Source organism: Carassius auratus, chromosome 31 (assembly GCF_003368295.1).
Source record: "Carassius auratus strain Wakin chromosome 31, ASM336829v1, whole genome shotgun sequence".
In the NCBI taxonomy this organism is placed as follows: Eukaryota; Metazoa; Chordata; class Actinopteri; order Cypriniformes; family Cyprinidae; genus Carassius; species Carassius auratus.
The window spans coordinates 21,720,736-21,726,887 of NC_039273.1; positions in this window are offsets into that span (position 1 = coordinate 21,720,736).

A 6,152-nucleotide genomic window follows, 5' to 3' on the forward strand; every position below is an offset into this window, starting at 1 on the left:
CACACACAGGATTCATAGATGCACACACATGATTCATAAATACACACACAAGATGCACAAATGCACACAAAATTCACAAATGCACACTCAAAATTTAAAAAGCACAGAAGATTCACAAATGCATACAAAATTCAGAAATGCACACAAAAATCAGAAATACACACACAATTCAGAAATGCAAACAACATTTACAAATGCACTCAAGATTCACAAATGCACAGGACAAGATTCAGAAATGTATTTCTGATGCACACACACATATATCTTGATTCACAAACTGCTTGCGGTCTGTGAACTTCACTGCATTTGTGTGTGAATTTTGAGACTCCCCTGACTTGGCTTGACACACAAATGCTTTTTTTTAAACAAGGAATGATCAGCAACCAATCAGATATCTCCCTTGTTTGAGCCAATCACAAGAATGCACCCCATGTGGGGGGATTGTTTACTTATAAGCCAATCACATGAACCTGTTCACACAGCAATTGTATTAAATTGTATGAAAATACAGATGTTTAGATTACAATTCAGGTTTATTTTTTATTATTTTTTACTAAATATAAATTTAAAAATGTCTCAATACATATAGCCCAGTGGCTGCAGAAAAAAAGTTAACCATGTATTCATAAATTTGCAATAGGCAATTATTTCATTTTATTGAAATATTTTAATGAAAGTAAAAAAAAAAAAAAATGTTTAAACCTTTTTGAATATTTAAATATATCTAAATATTCTTTTGGATGCAATATAGAAGTCACTTTAATTATAATATTCAGTCCCTACATGAAGAGAGAGTCAGTGGTCCGCTGCGAGAGGAAAGTGGCTCTCTGGCTGCGAAAAGTGGGTCTCCGGCTGTCGTTCGCTTAGGAAAGTGAGTTGATCGCTGCGTGAGGAAAGTGAATCGTTCGCTCAACTTCGCTGCTTGAGGAAAGTGAATCGTTCGCTGAGGGAAGTGAGTCGTTCGCTGCGTGACTCGTGAGGAAAGTGAATCGTTCGCTGAGGAAAGTGAGTCGCTCGCTGGGTGAGGAAAGTGAATCGTTCGCTGAGGAAAGTGAGTCGTTCGCTGCGTGACTCGTGAGGAAAGTGAATCGTTCGCTGAGGAAAGTGAGTCGCTCGCTGGGTGAGGAAAGTGAGTCGTTCGCTGCGTGACTCGTGAGGAAAGTGAGTCGCTCGCTGGGTGACTCGTGAGGAAAGTGAGTCGTTCGCTGCGTGACTCGTGAGGAAAGTGAGTCGTTCGCTGCGTGACTCGTGAGGAAAGTGAGTCGTTCGCTGCGTGACTCGTGAGGAAAGTGAGTCGTTCGCTGCGCAAAGTGAGTCGCCGGCTGTGTGAGGTAAGTGAGTCGTTCGCTGAGGAAAGGGAGTCGTTCGCTGCGTGAGGAAAGTGAGTCGTTCGCTGATTGGCTTATAAGTAAACAATCCCCCACGTGGGGTGCATTCTTGTGATTGGCTAAAACAAGGGAGATATCTGATTGGTTGCAGATCATTCCCTGTTTAAAAAAAGGCATTTGTGTGTCGAGCCGAGTCAAGGGAGTCTCAAAATTCACACACAAATGCAGTGAAGTTCACAGACCGCAAGCAGTTTGTAAATCAAGATATATGTGTGTGTGCATCAGAAATACATTTCTGAATCTTGTCCTGTGCATTTGTGAATCTTGAGTGCATTTGTAAATGTTGTTTGCATTTCTAAATTGTGTGTGTATTTCTGAATTTTGTGTGCATTTCTGAATTTTGTATGCATTTGTGAATCTTCTGTGCTTTTTAAATTTTGTGTGTGCATTTGTGAATTTTGTGTGCATTTGTGTATCCTGTGTGTATTTATGAATTATGTGTGTGCATGTATGAATCCTATGTGTGCATATGTGACTGTAGTGTGTGCATTTATCTATATTGAGACTCTTCTGGCTCCATAGTTTTTCCTTGTAAATGGTCTACGATCTGTGCATATTTCTCTTCTTGTTCAGACAAGACGACTTTTTCACTGGAGAAAGCAATATTATGAATAGAGGTATTTTAGCCAATGCAATGATCTGAAATAAAAATAAAAATAATAATCTTAATGGTGAGGCTTCTTAGCTTACAAGATATTAATTTATGGAATGGAGATGTGTGGATTACTATTACTAGTTTTATCAGCTGTTTAAACTCTTATTCTAATGGCACCCTTCACTGCAGCAGATTCATTACGTAATGCAAGTTATGTAATGCTACATTTCTCCAAATCTGTTATGATAAAGAAACAAACTCATCAGGATTAGGGTAAATTTCTAGCCAATTTTCATATTTGAATGAACTATTTCATTAATAACAATAAGTCAATCAGTAAATGATTTTCAACTCAATTTGTCTCATTTAATAACTGCATAAGGAACACGTTTCAAATCAGACCCAACGGGAACACTGTGCCTTCTTCAAATCCCTACAGAATGTGTATATAAGCAAAATAGGGTCAATGGACAAGATCTCTAAAGATTAAAAAAAAAAAAAATTCTATCAATCTTAATGTTATTTCATGTGCATCCTTCCCAACATCTGCTGATGCAGGCAGAATCGACTATGTTAGTAATAAGCATTTGTATATTATTTTGTCTGTGATATGCAGACTATCGCTGGTTTTCCAGCTAATTGTGGAATGTGATTCATTCCAGCCAGCCACAGAGAGGTTTGTCTGGACATGAAAGCATGCACCCACAGCCAGGTGCTGATGCAAAACATGCTGGACAAGCCCCTGACACCCTCTCCTTCAGTAGTCGACTTGTTACAAGTGCACAGACAGACGCAGCGGTATGTATTAGCTTACATCAGCCTGCCGAATTCCCACAGTCTGCAAGCACAGCCTGTCTTTAAGCAGTTTAACAAGGTCTGCAAATGAGAAGAAACATTTCTGAGGGCAAACTCTTCTATACTGGCATTATAGCTTCTACTCTCCCTGCTTAAATAGTGGACTATAAAAAGAGGTGTGTGTCTATTGGGAGACAATGCTCATTTAAATCTGAATTTGATTCTTGTGCTGCTGTCGTTACTTTTATGAGTTGGTTTGTCTTTTCCAGGGGGATACCACTGAGCAACAATAAAATAAAAAGCACTGAACAAATTTTTGAACTTGCACCCGGGTTATATAACTGGCGCAAGCCATTAACCCAGTTCCTGACCACAGACTAGATTTTCTCTAGATTTTTCGAGAGTGTGCTGTGCTGCACTGTTGATATTAAATCCTTTAAAGGCATTTTATAATGAGTGTATTTCATGTAATAACATTGAAATTAATCATAAGATACAGTGCACTTATTTTGTATGTACATGCATTTACATTGTACTTATATTTTTAAAATAATCTTAGGACATAGGCACAGAAGCCATGGAATAAATAAAAAAAATGGATAATTGTTTTTGTCTACGCCACTGAATTGCATCATTGAATACAACTGTGCAAGTATAAGAATAACATTTAGCTATGAGAAACTTTTACACCCGGTCTGGTGGAGAAAAATATCTGGTGCTGGAAGTAGATGAAACAAATCATTAACAGTTTAGCTGTCCTCCTGACAAATGTGTTCTGTACGGCTTCTGCTTCCATACATTTAGCAAGCAAAACTCAAACACTTGTTGGACTCATCTGTGCAAGAGTGCCACCTATGGGGCTTTAAAATTTATTATAAAATTTATATTTTGTGATAGGCTACCTTGTCTTTACAAATAGCAGTTCTCAGTAGAACTCAGATAAGGCCTCAAATCCAGGTGATGAACGTCAGTATAATGACTTTAAATGCACATGTTCAGATTAATGCAATAACTGATTTTCACATCTGCAGTACAGTATGTGCAACCAAGAGAAAATGCATTTGAAAAAGTTTAATGAGATCCTGGATGAGCATTGGGTTCGACCAACATTATTGTTGCCATTATGTAATATTGCTGGATTTGCATTAGGTATGATGAGGATAACTAGGATTGCTTTTTTACTTGCTTTTGCACTACTAACTTTTAATAATTTGCTCCTGCCTCTGTGGTTTCAGGGGCCTGTATTGCTCTTCTGGATAAGGAAGGGGCCATGGTCTGCACTGTTGCAGTAGAGGAGTGCATCTCAGAGCTCCACAACAGCCAAATCTGAACACTAATGGAGACTGACCCAGAAAGATAAACAGGTATATGTGTTTATATCAGTTCTGTGCATGCACACTTATAGTACAGCATATATAATCACCACTTCATTCAACCATCTATTTTAATAGGCTTCTTTTCTTTTGAGCAAAATGAAAATTGTGGATATCTAAAATGCACACTTGGACATAAAACAAATGTTTTTAATTCAATCAGAAAATTAAAGAATTTCATGATGATGAAATAGAACATCATGACATGGGATTAGAGCATGAGGCGGAGTTGGTGAGTTTGATATGTTTTTTTTTTTCTGTATGTACCAGGATATTTGCTTTTGAAAACAGTAATACAGGTTGGCTGTAAAGCTGCTGCTATCTATATTAGACAGTATATTTAGTGTCGTTTTAACAATGCATGACGTGTAAATATTGGTCAGTTTATGTGATGCTGAAAGAAAACTTTGGAGAGCTACAACATTTTAAACAATTTTCTAACACAAAAGCTGTTAATTTGCAAAATCATCGTTTTGTTTTATTTTCTTTTTATCCAGAGAGGACACCCTAGTGGTTTAAAATAAGCCATGACATCATCACAGACAAAAGTTCATATATTGAAAATAAATTCCAAGTAAAGTGGCTTGTAAATCGAAATGATTGCAAGTAATGAAAAAATGTAAGGCTTATTATCATGCATGTTGTCTGTATGGCGCTATCTGGTGGTCATAATATGTACTATGATTTAAAGTGATAGTCTACTCAACAAATATGAAAATTCTGCCCTCATATCATTCTAAACCTATATGCATTTCTTTCTTCTTTGAAACATATAAGAAGATATTTTGAAATATGTTGGTAACCAAATAGTTTCATTCCCATCGACTTCCACTGTTTGAACAAATAAATACAATGGAAGCCAATGGAACCAAAACTGCTTATCAGCATGTTTAAAAAAATATCTTCTTTTGCTTTAAAGCAAGAGGTGTGCTGTATAGCTCTATGAAAATCTGTATTGCTATGAAAGCCAAACCTCCAGAGAACATTTTTCTGAATGGATAATAAATAAGAGATTAGAAGAGAATAGTGGATGACAGTGGAGGTACAACACCACTTGAAGTATAGGAACATGAAGACAGACATGACTAAGGTCTGACATTAACAAGCAGAGACTCAGTGAGCTGAGCAGTTTGTCTTCCCATTAACCAGTTTTCTACCTCACAATGCATGAGATGTTTCAGTGACATCTACTTCCATCCATACAGCACCGTGAGACAAACTACTGCAAGCTCTAGTTTAAATAATATAAACATTGACGTGTGGGTTCATAAATGATAAATCATGTCTCCCGGGTTTAGCTCCTGTTGCAAAACACTCAAAACTTTCAAAAGGTTTGAGAAGAGGTTAAACAACAGTGCTCTGATTTTGTTTCGAATATGCATTGTGTAAATGACAGCTGTCAAACATTTCTGAGATGCCACATTTCTGCATTCGATGCGTTCATTTCTCCAAAGTGCAACTATAACATTAATGACATAATGGAACATTAATGGCATTAATGCATGCCAAACATACATACTGTAATGCCTGAAATAAATAATTTATTATTAGATATCATATTTATTTCATATCTTTTTTTATTACTTTGCAGATTTCAATGATTTTATATTTACCTTTCATTTCATTATGTATAATAAAACATAAACAATATTTTTTTCCATCATATTTATATATGTCCACCTATTCTCTGAATGGCAGCAGAATTTGCATATCAAAGTGAGTCAGGGGTTTATGTTTGTTTTAGAGTAACAGTGCTGACAGGTTTATTTGCATGATGTAAGATGTTTTTAAAAAAAGCAACAAGTATTGAACTGCATATTTTGCAACCAGATTGTGTGACGAAACTACCATAACATAAAAGCTTGAGTGATGAGTCAATCTGCAGGTGTTCATACCAGTAAACCATAAAACCGACACCTATATCATCTCATTGTGTAAGAGAACAGAGGGACAATTCCAAAACTTTGATTCAATGCACAGGTGTTTACAAAAACCAACATA